The 19,429-nt window shown below is 33.9% G+C and overlaps 1 protein-coding gene across 3 annotated transcripts in view; it reads right to left on the minus strand.

Annotated features, from left to right (window-relative positions):
- LOC106463468 (suppressor of lurcher protein 1-like) overlaps positions 1–19,429 on the minus strand; it is a 160,200-nt gene that overhangs the window by 110,518 nt on the left and 30,253 nt on the right. The window lies entirely within an intron of this gene.

Below are 19,429 nucleotides of genomic sequence, written 5' to 3' on the forward strand. Positions count from 1 at the left end.
ATATATCAAAGCAAATCATTTAGTAAATGAAATAGTCTCCATTCTTATCGATGATCCTTTTCCATCTTACAATCAGGTTGTTAATGCACTGATTACAGAAATCACTTGGCTTTAAAGCAAAAAACATCTCGATATCATCTTTAACACCTTCCATATTTGCATACGTTTTCCTATTACGATGGTATTGTAGTGAATAATAAAGATGGTAATCTGATGGTGCCATATCTGGAGAATATGGTGGGTGGGGGACAATTTCCCAACCCAACTCCATAATCTTGTGTTGTGTCAAACGTGCCACATGTGGACGTGCTTTGTCGTGGAGAAGAAGAACACCTTTCCGATTGACAAGTGAATGGCGTTTCTGATGAAGGGCTTGATTTAAACGTTCCAGTTGCTGACTGTAGATCTCTGCAGTGACAGTTCGCTGTGGATTGAGAAGTTCGAAATGAATTACTTCTTTGATGTCCCATCAAATGCAAAGCATCACTTTCTGGGGATTGAGTCCAGGTTTTCGGGTAGGTAGTGTTTGTTTTCTAGGACTGAACCATTGTTTTTGGCGTTTAATATTTGCATAGAGAATCCATTTTTCATCACCGGTGACAATTCTTGTCCAAAAATGGTTCACGCGCATTATGCGCCAGAAGAGACAGAGCGTTCGTGAGGCACCCAAACACTTTCTTTTTGGAGTTTTCCCATATTCCTTAGATGTTTACATATTGTTTCATGAGAGACGTGCAGTTTTAGGACCATTTAACGAGTGTGTTGCCTTGGGTTAAACTCAACAAGCATCTTCAGAGCATCAATATCAATTCCAACATGTCGGCCCCTGCCATCACAGTTTTTAAGGCTAAAATCACTTGAACGAAATTTGCTGAAACATAGTTGACATTTACGAACGTTCAAAACATTTCCATAAACTTCTTTGATATTCTTTATGGCTACAGAGGCGTTGTTTCCCTTCTTGTATTCAAACAGCATTACACGCCGAATGTGTGTCTCGTCGTGTGTCATCACTATAAGGGATTAGAGTATACTAAGCTTTACAGATTATATAGGCTACATTAACGTGACGTTTAGGCGGTTCGTTTAACTATTATACCTGATGTACGTTTTTTGGGGGTGGTTAATGAAAGCGCTCCAAAACGCGACATTAATTTCTTGACGACCTAATATATATATATATATATATATATTATACATATTATTTTATTTATAAACCACTCATGAGTATTTGTATTTTTATTTTATTATGTCTTGATATGTTCATTAAGCTATTATAGTTAAATTTAAAATTGAGAATGTTTGTTTCGTTATTTTCAAAACTGCTTACACAGCTTTCAGTTCATTATGTTAAGTGTTATTCATTGGTTTTCACTTAGTTTGCATGAAAGGTTTGTGAATAAAGTTATGTCTACATCTCTGATATAATATTAATTATTTTAGGCAGTGTTTTAAATTTTTCGAACGTTTGGCAAACATTTTTTTTTACATCTACCATCCAGTGTTTACTCGGATTCCAATTTGTCAATTTTTGTGCTTCCTTCTGTTTCGTAACATCAACTAAAGACTTGTAATCATATGCCAATTGTTATGTTGTGACCTCCGATTACTACAAAACCAATGTTTTAAATCCTTTGTACCACAGAGAAATGCGTAATTTGTACGGAAACAAGACCAACATGGTATCTGTTCACCAAGATAAGGCTTCCAGTTATACCTTTCACTTAACCATTTCATATCACATGCAGCTGGAGAACGAAAGGAATTTTCATGCTATTCCATACGAAGACATAATGACCATGTCGTCGAACTCAGCGCCTACGGATTTCTGGGCCATAGAACTGTTGAAAGCGGTTCTTGGAAGCCGTCGGCGTCGTATACTAGATGTATTATGGAAACATTTTAGGGAGAAGTGCTATGCGTTGGACATGATAGCCTCACATCAGATCATTTTGCAATGGAACCTCTAATACAGAGCTATTGTCAAGACGCATGGACGTGGCGACATGGACTGTAACGACGTGGTGGTACTCCAAGATAGTTTGAATGTAATTACTCAGCCTTCGTTGATCATTAACACATATCGTTTTTTTATAATACTTACTGTACGTAGATGTTTTATGGTAACTTTTCTGGTAATGAACAAAAAGCCTCTTGGGTAGTGGCTTGTGTAATAAAAATGATTTAAAATGTTCTTACTACATGCTCCTGATTTTAAATCTGCAAAAGACAGATTGAGATGAATGTGGAAAAAAAAACCTGCAGTTAACGAGATTTCTATTATAAATTCTACACCAATGGTTTCTATAGGTTTGCTCCCTCTTGCTCAGCGGTAATTCTGAGGGCTTATAATGTTAAAAAAAAAGATTTTGATACTGCGGTGGTCAGAGCGCTGATAACCCATTGTGTAACTTTGCGCTTAACAATAAACTAACACTTCGCAAGCTTTCGGCGTTTAATCAGTAGTTTCATTCTAAATTCTAACAACAAATATCATCTATAACGCTCAGGAATTAGGAACAAATACTTTCAATTGTCTATTCTCATTACTAGATGAAGTGCATGATTTATAAAATAAATAATGAACAATTTGTTTTTGTTTGTTTGAAGCTAAGCACAAAGCTATACAATAAGCTATCTCTGCTCTGCCAATCACGGGTATCGAAACCCGGTTTCTAGCGGTGTAAATCCGCAGACATACCGCTGTGTCGCTGGGGGGGGGGCAATAATGAACAAAGTTTATTATCCGTTCTTACCAAATTTAAGTTACAAGGCTGAAGTTCAAGAAAGAATTCGTTTCGTTATTCTTTCTTAGAACAATATAACTTGCAAGGCTGAGAAGCTACTGAATGAACTAATTTCATTATTCGTTCTTACAACAATCTACAATAATGAGAATTTTAAGAATGAATCTAGGTCATTATCTGTTCGTTCAATTATTCGATCTACAAGAGTGAAGTTTGGAAGAATTAATTTATTATATATTCTTCTAGATTCATGATTGACGTCCTGCAAGTTTAACAACATGAATACATTTCTTTACCTGTTTTTTTTTCATAGTTACAACATGTACTATATATATTGTTATTGAAAAAACGTAGTTCCATACTGCTAATATTTGAAGAGAGTTACAAGTTAATTTCACTGTTGACGTTCTTAGGCATGCAGGTATTTTCGTTCTAAAACAAACTTTGTTAAACTAACAATAAGCCTGTGATTTAAATCCAATCACACAGAGATAGGGACATATAAATAAAGATTGAATTGTACCTTATATGTGCCATCAAGTCCTTAATATTGTACTGCAACACAGTTTCAGTTAGATTATCCTTAGTCATTGCAATGATAGCATGATAATGGTAAGCTACAATACTATAATTACGAAGTCTTATGTGTAATAATAATTAATTTGGCGAATATCAAAATTAAATAAATTGTTTAAGTGTAGATCCTTTATAATAATCATATTTAATCTTACTGTGTCATATTTAACCTTACTGTCTCCCACCCATCCCGAAAGTTGTCCCTGAAACGTGATATTGTATATTATAATGAACAAAAACGTTGCTGATATCAGATGATTCAATAATATACAATATCCTCAGAGTTATTTCTATATTTCCTTTGTGTTATTTATGGATTAGGCTCTTCAATGTTGGATTTGTTTTAGCGAAGAGCAATAAACAACTTTCTAACATTATTTTTTATGGTTCACTCTAAGGCTTTTAACCTAGGTTCTACAATCTATATATTTCAACCTTCAAACTACGTTTCACATCTGTACCTTATTTCATACGTACAAATCCAATGAGTGCTAATACTAAAGAAATAATTTGATTTGATCTACTACTCATACAAATATTAGTTCTTGAACTTTGATTTCATCAACCACAAGTTTATATATTTTACTTCGATACAAAGTTTGTGCTTTTGAACATTATATCTCAAAGAAACGCATACTTTTGTAAATTCTTCCTTTTACAATATTCTTTGCGTTATTCTCTAGTAATATAGAATATAATAGTCAAGATGGCACATTGGATCCGGTACTGATATTCGGCTTCATTAGCACAAGTGGATGAGCATGGTAACAAATTCGCCCTGAACGGAATGCTACTCCCTCGCAGGTTATATACCTGGACAGACTGAAACAATTGGGAGAAAGAACACTACAGCACGACGCGAGTCAGCCTAAAGCTCGCATCATCCCGCTAAGAATCCGAAGTGCGAAGCCACACTGTCCCCAACGTGGAGTAGTATGTTTGGTTATTTCCAGTGGGAAGGTACTTTTCGTGCGAACAAATATGTAGACCCTATTTTCATCAATATCAGTTTATTATTCTTGTTCTAACAACTTTAATATGAGAAACCAAGTCGATTTTCCATATATAAAAAAATATTTAGAGTTATATCAGATTTATATAATTTGATATATATCAAATATATCAGAGTTAATATAGTCAATATAACAGAAATTACTTCCTATTCACCAGAACGAGAACAAATCAGTTGGCGAAGTTTTATAAGGGGGATCAAATGATTTCAGAATAAGCATAGTGTGGAAGGGAATTTCAAAACAGATTTGTAATAAAGGCTTAAAACATCCTTCTGTAAGTAATAAAATGTTGGTTTACAGGTGCCTGACCCTTGTATTCTCAAAAAGAAATGATAAAAATCTATGCCTTTCGTCTTGGCCAAGATCCCCTTAGCACAAAGATTGATTATGATCTTGTGCCTTTAATACATGTTTAAAAAGACATAGCTTTATAGAGTTTATCCACAGTTCCGGTATGCCTTTTTACTTATTTATTCAATGCAGTACATGTAACATGGAAGGTTGAACTGTAATTCAATAATAACCAAGCGCTAGATATCAAATAGAATTTTACATAGTGTAATTGAATAAGAGATATTTTTCTGGCATTAGAAGCTTTCGCCCATATTAAGGACTACGTTATAAACCTACCTTCATAGCTCTTCAAAGCAAAAAAGTAATTTAAGGCTTTTATAAATTTTAGCTAACCCTAGCACTGATGTTTTGTGTTTTCTGTTTTATATATTGTAATATTATTAAAGCTACAGCTATTAGTGAAAATTTGATCGATGGATTAATCACATTTTCGAAATGAAAGTGTTAAAAGATGTATGTGCATGTAAAGTTGAAATCAGCCAAGCATTCCCACCTAGAGTAATTTAATGACATTTCTCACTCTCAATATAGCGAGACTGAGTACAGCTGACGTAACTAAAAATTGAGACATCAGTCTATCGTAGATTGCGTTGGTTCTATAAAGTTATTGTACAATTTTTTTTCTTTTCCTTTTACAGAACAGAACCTTAACAACAAGTAGAATTGCGAAAAACCAAAATGATGGCATTTAAAATTTAAGAAAGGGATTTCAAAATATTAAGTTTTTCATTGTTATTTTGCAGAGAAACGAGTTATATCCACTATTACAGTCATACCAATCCTAAACAAGACTAAATACTTGCATATAATTTTTTTTTTACGAAGTAAATGAGTAGGAAAACTTGTTCCTTAAGTCAACAGTTTTAGTAAAGTTTCAAATTCTAATTAATATTCTCTTCTTTTCTCAGTAAAAGAAGCTAAAACATTGACTCAAATATGGAAACCAATGGGTGCTCACAAGTCAAAATATTACAAAGTAAACTAATCGAAATATTGGATGTGTAAGCAGGGATGACGTAACCAATTAATTTGAACGAGGCTTTTCAGGAGGTTGCCTTAAATGCCAATTGTGTGATAAGATGACATATAACACAGTTGTTTGCGCATCAGTTTAAAATTGACATTGCAAAAAAGACTCGTGACGTGATAATGATATATATCAGCAACTAATCGCGCTAAGAGCTTCTGAAGTACTCATGGATTTTGCAACATAAAAAAATCAGCCAATAATTATGACATGAACGTTTTGTTATGATACGTATACAATTTGCATATTAATCATCACAAGGTTATATCCCACCAAAGCTATACAGAGATAATAATTGGGCCATAATTAATTGAGCGGACTTGAATTGTCCAAAATAACAGGAAACTGACGACAACCATGAATTATTAGTAATATTCCACGCGACAATACTGAAAGAACTTTGATTACTTTCAACAAAAGTAGAAGAAAAACAGACAGAAACCATTAATCATTTGTTTGTAATATCATATTTACTAACGCTGAAAAACTTGATAACGCTGTTACTAAATCACTCCCACAAAAATAGCCATATATTCTGTGGTTAAGATATGTTTTTAAATCCAATATTTCATCATATTTCGATGACGAGGAACCCACTTTGAGACCAATAATGACTGGAGACGGCTTGAATGGGTAATGAAGAAAAACATTAATACATTTGCTGTTATGTTAAACTTATATTAAAGTTTTTGTTCATTATCCATTCAAGCCGTCTCCAGCTATTATTTCATCATATTTGTTTAGGGTTAGCAATGTCACATAGATGAATGTAAAATCGAATAGAACTACTTTAGAGTCTATGACATTTTCTTTGTTTATTCATGGTAAGTAAGAAAAGAAGTTTCTGAAAGGTGATCTGTTCTTTATTTTGGCTAACTTATCTGGACTCGACCAGTTTCATGATAAACCATCTGTTGTCACTAACATAGTTTTTTATCTCACACAAAATTGATAAAGCTATATATAACCAAAACAATCTGTAAATAATAATATCCTGCTACGGATATTAACAGAGTAACTGATAACATTGATAATAGCTCTCTAAATATTAGCAGTGATATAATTAAGGAATACATATTGCCCTAAATAAAAAATATCATTTAAAACATTGCTCGATCTTTATCTTGGACTATAGTATTATCTAGAACAGCTGAAGACGATTAGTATTAATCAAACTACACTAACCAAGAATATTGGGGAGAAATAAGTCAACTAACGGCATTTTTGTCACCTTTCTCTAATGGAGAAAGAATCAAAAATCTCTTTCAATTGTGATATTTTGTTCAGAATGCTGAAGAATGTATTGCTGGTACAATACATCATCTATTGCTGAATTAAAGATATCACGAAAAAGTCTTAACTAAAGGAATTTTACTTACATAGAATTGTTAAAAGATCATATTAAATTTATATGTAATGCCTCTTTGTTGGTCAAGCTTGATTTCGTAAAATTTATTTATTTCAGTTAGCTATAAAATGTGAGTTAGTGTATAGTATGGTGTGTAGGTGGTAGTAGTTGCCCAGTCACTTTTGACGGGCTATTGCATTTTGAGTGTTTTGTTTTGAATTCACTATGTTTCTCTCGCCCTAGGTCAGCCATCAAGAATGTCGTTGGAAAGATTGTTTAACATTAAATACTCTGTACATTTTTGAAAGGTATTTTTGCATTAAATATTTTCAAATGCTATTTGTATTTTATGAAGGAGTTTACTTCGTATAGTATTGCGTATAATATATTTTTGCTGTAAAGTTGTAAAGATTTAATAGTTTGTGTTGTGGTGTGTTTTGCTGGGGTGAGAGTAAGTTAGGCCAATTTTTTTACCAATTTATTTTTTATTGATTTTACGTTTTAAAGTTCAGGACAGCCAGTCTGGCTAAAAAACAAAGAGGAGGGAATAAACACGGTACGCAGACACACCATACCACGTGTCTCCTACCTCCTTATTTAATATATAAAATTTTCAACATTTGGGTGAATATTTGGTAGTTATTCTTAATACGTATGTGCTCACGGAATTACTTCAGTCAACGAGAGTGTCACGTGTACTTTTTCATGAGAAAATTATTGTAACATCATATATTCTGTATATAAATTACTTTTAATATTTTCCACTGAGAAGAATGACATTGTTTTTTTACATATATACATAATATCATGATTTTCCGTCTGCAATAACTTATAATTTGAACAATATAGATAATTTCAATTTCAAGTTTCAAAAGTTGTACCTTTGAAAGCTAAACTTCTTATGACTGCAACTATACAGACAAATTCAGTTTTAGATACTTGACATAACATGGAACTTTTACATGGTTTATCATCTCTCTCCACACTTTACATCCATCGTTAGCCTTGATTGTTGTTTGATTGAAATAAAGTTTGCTTTACTGTGTGAAACTTGTGCCCAATCTTTTTCTTTGTGCCAAACTCAGTAGAGGCCAGAGAAAGTCGGATTTCTCTTCCGCCTCTGGCTATCCTGCAGTTCTCATCCAATTACTCAATGTAAACTCAGTGCAACCTAGTAACTGTTAAGAACATGTAAATTCTTTGGTAATGTTTTCTGCTTCTGATTGCTTTGAAGGAAAGGGTTTATTTATCTTGGTTAGAACTTTCATCATTTTGATTATCTTTAAATCAATTTTTGTAGATTATGTCATCAACTTTTTCAAATTTCTTTTCACCATATATATATCTCAACCAAACTTCAGAATTTAAGCAGTTTGAATTGTACTTCACATAGTTTCAATAATATAATATAATATAATTGATAAACTAGAAACAAGAAACTAGATAAAGGACGTGGAAAAATAGTTATCATAAATTTGAATGTATAATAAAATAAATAAGAAACTTATAAGCGTTATTTAGACAAGTTATTAAACTTACTCCATAATCAGTGTCCTTTCAATAAACATATTGTGCAGTCGGCTTCATAGTTTATTTTAAGTTACCCCCACCCAAAAAAATAATATTGTTAAAACCTACATATATCTTTTCTTAATTTTGAAATATGAACCTATTCCATGTGTACAAGGTAGACCAAGAACTTTTTGACCAACACCAAAATTGGGCAACCAGTAGAAAACAAAGCATTAGCATATGTAATGGTTGTTCCATCTTAGACTATTCCAATTTTCTAACTGTAACGAACTTTGCGCAACCTTCCACTATCATGTGCGTGTGTGTTTGTGTTTGTACATCCCTGTATGCCCCCCAGTGGCACAGCGGTATGTCTGCGGACTTTCAACACTAGAAACCGGGTTTCGATACCCGAGGTGGGCAGAGCACAGATAACCCATTGTGTAGCTTTGTGCTTAATCACAAATAAACAAACAAACAACCCTGTATCTCTCTGCTCCAATTCACAGTGAAAAATAACCTGTGCAACAAAACATTTTGATACGTGTTAGCTTGATAATTCTAACTAAAAAACTAAAATTTTGTCGTTTTATTAAAAAACTTTTAAACTCATTATCAAGTATTGGAAGATTCAGCAGCTTAAGTTATCTTAGGTTAGTAGATTTCACTGAACAATCGTCGCCTTTCATATTCTCACAATTAGGAGAGATTCAACAATAACACCATCACCAAGAGATAGCAGCAAACGATATGGATCTGATATATGGTGGCTTTTATGTTAAATAATTCAAGGATTGACACAAAATTGTCATCTCAGAACTTTTATAGACATCACTGAGGATCAATTGAGGAAAGTGAGATTGAAGACACAGTGAAAATTTATCTTAGGCATTTCAAACGATAGATCGGTTTGGGTAGTAGTAGAAAATCATGGCCAAGGGAACTTCACCTTTTACATTTTCAACAAGCTAACTTTTGCAAGAAAAAACTGATATCTTTCTATGAGTATAGTACAGAGATGAAATCCTGCCTCTGTGTGAACAATGAAAATTGCATTTGACGTATTAATGTCCTCTGCAGAAAAGCTTTGTTTCTCATATCCTTAAGAAGGAATTACAATACATTTCCAGAGGACATACAAAGAAAATAGAAAGAGTGGAAGTATTGAAAAGGTACATAGTGAGGGGAGCAAACAGGAAAGCTTGTAATTTACATAAAACATCAATTATTCTACTAATTTTTGTTATTTTTCTTAAAAGACTTAGGAATTAATGTTAAAGTAATGTTAAATCGTGAGAAAATGGAATTGGCAATATATTCTGAGAAACAGCACTTTGGCATACAAGTCAGGCTACATAAAATGAACAGATATTGTATAAAATATGTACGTTGTATGCTAGAGAAGTGTTTTAAATCATTTATACCAGATATTGTATTGATATTTTCACTTTTAATGCCAAAACTGAAAAGCAGTTGATTATGCTGTTTATTCTGCATATCATAGATAAGTTTTCAGAGGAAATGTTGATATATTTGGAGCTGCCACAGAGCTTCAAAATGACTAACTGAACAGATTAAAAGTGATTCAAAATATTCTGAAAACACTCGTCCATTTTTATTAGAGTTATCGGAATATTAAAGATATTTTTCATATCGTGATAATAGAACTATTTTGAGTTGCAAAAAAAAGAAAACTCTAATACTTTTCTAAGTAGGAGAGGAGTCCAGTAACTAACCAGGCCTTTGCCAACTCCTCACTGGATACCATATAAAATATTTAAAACTGTTTGAAAAGAAGCCTATAATCATATTTGATTAATGAAAATACAACAGGCTATAGCAAGTATATAAGGATAATAAAATAAAAAAGTTTCGCAGTTCAATGCACCATATCCCATATACAGTATGACATATGAAGTTGAAATTGCACAGGAGGGTTAAGGTTATCATGTGGATGAGAACGCCACAGTTGTCATATGTTTCCCAAGGATATACTGTGGTTTCTTTAACGTATTTCTCTTGGCTATAAATTGGCTTGTCGATTGCAGTGTGGCTCATTCAACCCAAGTGAAAATGACAAGTGTGAAGACAGGTGAACTACTGAAATGTTTTTACAGCAAATGATATAATGCCAAGGCAGCTTTCGGGATATACTGTAGCGTGCATAACATGTACAGAAGGCCTTGTCTAATGTTTCTGTGCCTCATGATATACAGTAGAGAAGGCCTTGTCTAATGTTTCTGTGCCTCATGATATACAGTAGAGTGCATGACATCCACAGAGAGGCCTTGTCTAGTGTTGCTGTTTGCAAGTTCATAAACAAATCTGAGGAGTTAAGTTACACTTGTGATAAGCTACGTACATGCTGATCACTGAGACCAACTGAAACTATCGCTGACATCAGCTATGCAGTAGCAGAACAAACTAGCACAACAGCATATGGGAATAGCAGCTCATGTGATTTTCTGGATTTGTCAATTTCTACTCTCTGTTCAACTTTGTGAATGTTTCCATACAAGCTGAATGATATTCAAGCTCTGAAGCAAACGGATTTAATCCAATGTGTTGATTTTATTTTGCACCTTTTGCCAATATCTTATGGTCTGATGAAGCATACTTCTCCCTTTCTGTAGCCCCCAGTGGCGCAGCGGTATGTCTGCGGAGTTATACTGCTAGAAACCGGGTTTCGATACCCGTGGTGGGCAGAGCACAGATAGCCCTTTGTGTAGCTTTGTGCTTAATAACAAACAACAACCCTTTCTGTAAGTTTGAACGTGTGAAATTGCTTTATTTGGGAAACAAATCCACTTGTCTCCTTGATGCTATGGTGACAGTGTGATTTAACAGCTGGGTTTGTTTTTGTTCCATTCTTTTTTGAAGAACTATTACCACATGGACTGCAAAAGTGCACAGTCACATCTAAACAATATCATGCAATGTTCACAGTCAGTGTGATTCCCGCGCTACAGCAACCATGAAATGTTACACTACAATTTCAATTCAGAATGGTGCTACTCTTCATATTGGTAACCACGTGAAACACGTGTTGTGAGAACACTTTCAGGACAGAATCATTTTACGTCACCTTCCTTGTGAATGGCTAACTAGTTTACCAGAACTAACACCAATGGAATCCAAGTTGTGAGGATACTTTAAGTCACTACTAAAACTTGGGAACTCTTGTACAGTTCGAGACCTGGAATATGCAGTTTTCCAGGAAATGGCTAGCATATCAGACGAAATGCGAGTTGTTGCTGCAATATCCATTGTCACACCGGAGGAGCGCGCTTTAGCAATTGGTGTGAGTTATCAGACATCATATATTAATAGAGCCCATGGTGGCAAATTATAATCACTATGGAATTTGCACTCCCGTGGTGCAATTTCACCTTTATATGGCATACTATTTGTGAGATACCAGGCGCTGAAGTGCAAAGCTTCCTTTATAGAGAGTGATATACAGAGTTTCTTTCGTCCTCCACATCCTCCTTTAACTGAAAAATTCCATTAGTTGTTATTAATTTTTTATGTTTTCGTTTTTCCATCCCCGCCCTCTCCTCACTTCAAACCCCAAAATCCCGTTCTCCGTGAAGAAAATTGGAAATACGTATTGTGATTTTATTTGAGGTAAATTTTCTAACGATTCTAACGATTGGATAGTTACTTTTAGTTTTAAATGCCACACAAATAGTGTTTAAAAAAAAAGTGAGAAAAAGGGTATTTTTTTGCTTTTATATTTGTTTGACAAATCCTGAAACTCACTCGTCTTTAGCTCTTCAACTCTACATATACAGTAAAACTTTAATTAGTGCTTTTTGTTTGCAAATAAATTGTCCTTACCGTTTTATATAACTCAGACTAATTCATGTTTTCTATGTTGTCTTCGGCAGCTTGTAGTTTAAAATATAATACAACGTTGACCATTAGCTATTTGTCGAGATTCCTTATAGATATAGATATATAAAGAGAGAGAGAGAGAGGAAATCCTGGTTGATTTAGAAGTATACTTTATTTCAATGTTTTTGCTTTTATAAAATAAAGTTTTGTAATTATAAAAAGAGTTGTTGCTACCTTTTTCTTAGTGCAAAGCTACAGAAAGCTCTCGGCACTCTAACTACTGTGGGGAAGCAAACCCCGAATTGTAATGTTGTAAGTGCGTAAACTTATTTTTGATCCACGAAGAAACTATTAAAGAAGCTAATGAAAACACAGCATATTAAGAAGATAACTATGAACTCCTTGGAGAATCAATAAGACCTTTCCATCTTACTATAAAAGAAAGATACCCGAGACAAAGATATTTAAATTTAAAAAACTATAAGCACAGAAAGATAAGATTAATTTGACTGTAGCGCGTTGAATATTCTGTTTAATTACTTACAATTACACAGAGACGATTACTTAGGTCCATCCTGATCGAATATTAACAGGTAGGAGAAAATTAAAAAAGTTTTTATTAATGGAATTTAATGTAAATTTTCCAATTGCATAAGTACAGATATTTTTTTAATAGGCCGTTCAATGCAACAATTAAACGCGTGGTCATAAAACAATATAAGACTGTTCGTCTTACAACTAAGCTCAACCTGTGGCATTTCATGTTTTCCTTTTGTTTCATTTCTGCAACGAAGTCCTTATCGTTTATGGTCCATGAATAACGTCTTCATGGATATTAATGTGTCTTCTGATATTTATTATCATGTTTAGATAGCCTTATGAAATTCTGTCTCCTGCATAAATTAAAGAAAATTCTACTTTGAAATTCTACACTTAAAACAAAATGTCTAACTAATGGTTTAACGATTATGTATAAATGCATTACTCATCAAAAATCTCTCTAAGGATCGATAATTATTTTCTAGATGACTAAAAATAAGAATTATCGTATTTCGTTTAATATTTGACGTTTTTACAGATAAATATTCGAAGCATCACCTAATGGAAAAATATACACAACAAATGCTAAAAAATACAGATTGCTAAAACTTGCAAACATGCTTCACTGTTTGAAAAGATTTCAGTCTGCTTTCTGTGATAAATGTGATTTCACAGTTCTATAGTCATGCTTTATGTTACACTGGCTTTCGGTGTTACAGAGATAGGCAAAAGCTATCTGTGGAAAATCCATTTAAAAGAGAAGTTTAAGTTTATGAATCAGACCTTTTGTTGTTTTGTAACAGCTGTTACTCTATAGAGTACAAGATCGTTTTGGGGCAGCTTCTTATATTGATAAGGAAAAATTCATATTCTTAGTTCATATTTCATCTGATATATTTACAGTAACATAAGTTGTTTATCCATCTCTACAAAGTATTTCACAAAATGAGATTAGTTTAACAGTACAAAATACGTTTCAGATGAAACGACAAAGCAAATCAAAGGTCTGGAACTTTTTTTATTGATTAACGGTTTTATATTTTGTAACACAACATGATACATCGCAATGTGTTGAGTAATTATGATCGATGAATATGAAGTATCAGGATAGTAGTTTAAATCTTTGACAAAGTCTGACTCTGTCATCTCAAACTTTTTCGCGTGTATTGAAAGATGTCACTAGCTTAAAGAAGAAAAAAATCCAATCAATTTCTAGAAGATCTGAGAGTTTTAGAGGTAAATGAAATGTTTACGTCAGTTTTTATTCTTAGCTGACAATACATGGATTGAATTTTTCAGCTATTTTAGGTGACATTTTATGTTTAAAAATACCTATTCAAGTTTACACTGCACATAAACAAACACATATTATTACTTATATATTGAAGTAAACTTTCATGTAACATTAGCTGTTGCATGGATAACATTACATTTATATCTTTATACCAAAAACAATCATATATTTCGTTCTTAGATTTTATATGCTTACAGGTTAAAAGAGGATTGAATATGTTTTTTTATAAATAATTAGTAAATATTTTTAGGCTTTTGTATTGAAGAACAAATTGTAACCTGAAACGACAGTAATTTCTACGTTGTGCGTAACATAAATAAAAGAAGACATCACTTTGGAATTTAAAAGGGAAGCTATTTTTTGTTATTTTCAACCTTAAAAACACCTTATGCAACATATAAGCTAAAACCCAGGTCAGAAACCTAAAGGTAGAGGCAGTTCCATTCTTAATCTAGAACTGCTGAAAGTGAGAAACATTCCCTTCTATATGGTTACTCGTAGCCCTAAATACTATTCATTAGACAATGCCAAGTAAAAAAATGGCAATGAAGAGATTGATTTAACGTGTACGTTGTACGTTTTATTTGATATTATCCATCCGAAAATGTGTGATACTGGAATTAGAATTGGAATTTCCAGCCTGAAAGGCATGTTATGAATACGAGGGCTAAATATCCAAATCAGAGGGCCTTATTGTTCTGATATAGCTGTCCTTTTTTGAGTTTCTGATTAGAGTACATCTACCCAGAGCATCCGCCGCTACAAGGGCTTTATCCGGCTCTTTGAACAGCACCACGGAACAGACTTTCACTTAACGTGTTCAACGTCGTATCCTAGGTTTGAAACTTAGATCTTCTGATATGCAGCTCTACACGCTAATCATGTCGAGATTAGAACTGCACTAAAAGTACACATTAAAAAGGTATTTGAGATAAATTTATTAAAAATAACATTATTAGCAGTAAGAAATACATGCGTTGGTGTTATAAGTCCAACAGTCTTTTAAGGTACATATAAAAAGTATTATCAGATATATAAGTGTTGAATACTAATACACGACTTGAAATGTATAAATAATATATTTAGGATCTAAATATGTTGATAAGCAATCAAAAATAAAATTATTGGTTTTTATATTTTTAAGTTATACGTTTTACACCATGTTTCTAGCTTGCCGTTAAAAAGCATTAAAAATTCACGTTTAGCTATTTATTAGGCCTTAAAACAAATTATAACTTTTAATTCAAAAGCGTTTAATAATTTTCATTAACATATTAAATACGTTTGTTACTTAATGCTCACACATATCTAAAGCAATTAGTGTTCTGGGTTCTTAAATAGGTTCTAAACAATTTCTAAGTTAGCGTTCAAAAATATTTAGGGCTTAGACGCAAGTCTGTGTTTTAAAACATTGTATTATTCTATTAGGGACTGATCGCAGTTTTTGTAGGCTGCAACATAATTTAAATTTCAGGTGATGTTTTCACCGGTTTTCATAATGGACTAGTGTTGGAAGGTTTTGCGTAGCACAATTTAAGGATTTGCTACTTAACAGAAATAAAAAACACTTTGAAGATTTATAATTATAACGTTTCTGATGAAATGTGGTCAAAACGTTACTGTTTCTTTTTTCTTTAGTTAGCATTTTGGATATCGAGGAAGAGCAGGACCAGCTTAGACTCCTCATGAGAAGTCGAAACGTTTTGTTTACTATTGGCTTAAGTTATGCATAATTGAAGAAACCAGCCTGCACTAAGGTGCTGCCACCTTGTCTTGGTGGAGCAACTCGCATGTCTTCGTAACCTTCGTGGGAGTCTTTTATTCCTGGCAGGATGTTCCAAACAAAAGTATTAAAAGGTAGATGCCTGACGAAGCGCAGTCTCTTGCTTCTACAGACTGGGGGGTGGGGGTGGGGATGGACGTTTGATTAGCTACAGAAAGGGCAGAAAGGTCACTATTATCCAGTATTACATACCCATGAACAACGCAAAATATGACGCCAGGCAGGAATTATATGAAAGTCTTCAGGGTGTTCTAGACATCACTGCCAAAATAGACATCAAAATTCTTATGGGAGACATGAATGCCAAGATAGGCACTGATGACACCAGGAAAAAACGTTTCATGGGCATCCACTGCCTTGGAGACATGAGTGAAATTGGAAGATTCTTCACAGACTTCTGCTCCTTCAATGACTTTGTCGTGTGAGCCAGTGTACACCCCACAAGGACATTCGCAAGGCACCTTAAGTCTCGCCAGGTGGACGAACGAAAAGTTTGATTAACCAAATCACCACAGCAAGGAAATAAAGACGAACCCTACTAGATGTTCGAGTGAAGAGAGGGGCGTTGATGTTGCCTCTTACCACCATCTCGTTATTAGAACTTTGATAATTAAACTGAGAGTCTTCAGAGATACATCTGACATATCCTACCACAAGTTTAACACCTACAGACTTGACTTAAAGCACAAGTAGTGAGAGAAACATTTGCCATCTCTTTACAAAATATATTTGCTGCCCTTAAGACATTAGTGGATGAGAAGCCATTGTATGAATACTAGACTCTTCTGAAAGATGCATGGAAGGTGATATACCCAGAGGTCTTGAGCTAGGGAGAAAGACAACTAAAGAATGGTTGTCAGCTGAAATATGGCCAATGATAGTGCATAGGAAATAGCTCAAGCAAGACATCAACTGCTGTAACAGAAAAGAAATGGTTCCAAACCAAGTAATGTGTTATGAATAAAGAAGTAAAAAGAAGTGCAAGAAAAGACATGAAAAACGTTTGTGACAACCTTGGAACAAAAGTAGAAGAAAACACTCTAAACCAATAAAGGACAAAGGAGGCAGTACAGAGGTCAATATGGGCCTAGTATTTCCAGGAGACATTCAACAGACCACCATCAATTGAAAAGCCCAACATCTCACCAACAAAATCAATGTTGTCACCGGCCCACCAAAAAATTAGAAATCCGCAAAGCCTTGAAACAACTAAAAAGTGGAAAAGCTGCTGGACCTGATAGCACACACCCCAAAAATATTGAAGACCGATCTTGAAACCACTGTAGAAATGCTTCACACGCTTCTAGAGAAAATCTAGAAAAAAAGGGCAGATTCCATCTGAGTGGAAAACTTGTTACCTAGTCAAACTATCCAAAAAGGAAACTTAGTACGGTGCACAAATTGACGTAGCATTACGCTTTTGTCTATAACAAGTAAAATTTTAGCATGTATTAGTCTCGAGAGACTCAAAAAAAGTAATAGACCAGAAAATACATACCCAAGAAGCTGGGTTCAGACAAGGCAAGTCCTGCACTGACCAAATTGTTATGCTGCGTATCATCCCTGACCAAATGGCAGTTACCCCTATATCTGAACTTTATCAACTTCGAAAAAAAACCCTCAGCAGTGGATATCCGTAGGTCATCTGGTAACTATTACAGCACTATGGTATGCCCTCAGTGTTTTGCAATCTCATTCAGCAGCTTTACAAAGATGAAACTTGCCAGGTTATTCATAGTGGAAAACTAACGGAGGTTTTCCAAATTCAGGACTTGTGGTGCACACAGGAAAAACAGAAGTAATGAAGACCCACAATAAGCAGGAATAGGCCATCATATTGAATGGTAGTAACATAAAGAAGTGGGAAATTTACTTGCGTGTGTAGTATTATGTCTGACACCGGAGGCACAAATGAAAATAAAAACCAGAATAGGGGAGAGTGGTTATGTCTTCAACACTCTAAAACCTGTTTGAAACTCAAAGATTTTCTTCATAAGAGACAAATTCAGGATTCTCAATAATTCTAAAACATGAAAAGTATATATAATTACATTCACCAAACTCTATACTTTCATTAATAGATGTTTATGGAACATCTTGTGAATTAAGAGACCATAAATCATCTGTATGGCAGAGAACTAACCAAGATCCAATCACCACTCAAACTGCCAAAAGAAAATGGTGTTCGATTGGACCTTCAGAAAACCAGTGGACAGCATCATCAGACAAGCTATCGAGTGGAACCTACAAGAAAAAAGAAAGAGGACGATCTGAAATAACTTGGAGAAGATCTGTCGGTGAGGAGATAAGGATGATGGGAATCGGATGGAGTAAGGTGAAGAAGACAGTCCGATGGTAAAGTGTTGTTAAAGTTCTATGCTCCATTCGGAGTTTCAGGTTTAGCTAACTGACTGAAAAAAAAAAGTTCTAGGTACTCTTCTAGGAAACTATAATATCAAGTAAACCAAATTGTTAACCACCCCAATGAGTTATATAATAACTTACTATCCCAATGAATTATCTAATATCAAGGAAATTAGTTCTGCTTACTATCCTAGTGAGTTATGTATAATGAAAATATTTCATTTTGCTCATCATCCCACAAAGTACCCACAGAAACGAGTGCTGCTTTCCATTACAGTGAATTAGTTACATGTAACCGAAGAAACCAGTATTTCTGAATAGCATAATGAGGTATGTTTACCAACGAAAAGTAGTTAATAACGTATCGGTTCTTAATAATAGTATTTAAATCTAGGCACCTTTAATATGAAATTTCAAGGACAGCTATCAGTAATTTCATACAGACACGGCAACTAAAGCAAGATGCTAAGTATAATAATGTTAAACTGTTTATATTTGTGAACAAATATTTAGATTAAAAACCCTAAAGAGAGGTGTATGAAAACAACAATTACTATAATGTTTATAAAATTAAAAATGTGAACATTAAATTATAAGCTTATAGGGACGAAATACACGTTTACCTCACCTATCAGAAACCTATGGTCAGCTATAAAGCGTGTCTGTGAGAGAATAGACGGGCATCACTGTTAATAACGTGGACAAAAACATTCTGTGAACTCTTAATATTTAATACTTCTGAGCAATTGTGACATTACAGGTTCTCTCAATGTATAAGAGTAGAGAAATGTCAGTCTTGGTATGACATACGTTTACTGCAGTTTCCTTAACAGCTTGTGAATTATATTCTTGTTTCTTGCAAAATAAGCGTTCGACCCTAAATTATACTTTACCCTATATATCTACATGAAAAACTCGCCCAGAATGATACATCACGAATCCGTAATGCTCAGTTTGTCATTGTATACACTATATATCTACATGAAAAACTCGCCCAGAATGATACATCACGAATCCGTAATGCTCAGTTTGTC

The sequence above is a fragment of the Limulus polyphemus genome, unplaced genomic scaffold (genome assembly GCF_000517525.1).
Source record: "Limulus polyphemus unplaced genomic scaffold, Limulus_polyphemus-2.1.2 Scaffold53, whole genome shotgun sequence".
Lineage (NCBI taxonomy): Eukaryota > Metazoa > Arthropoda > Merostomata > Xiphosura > Limulidae > Limulus > Limulus polyphemus.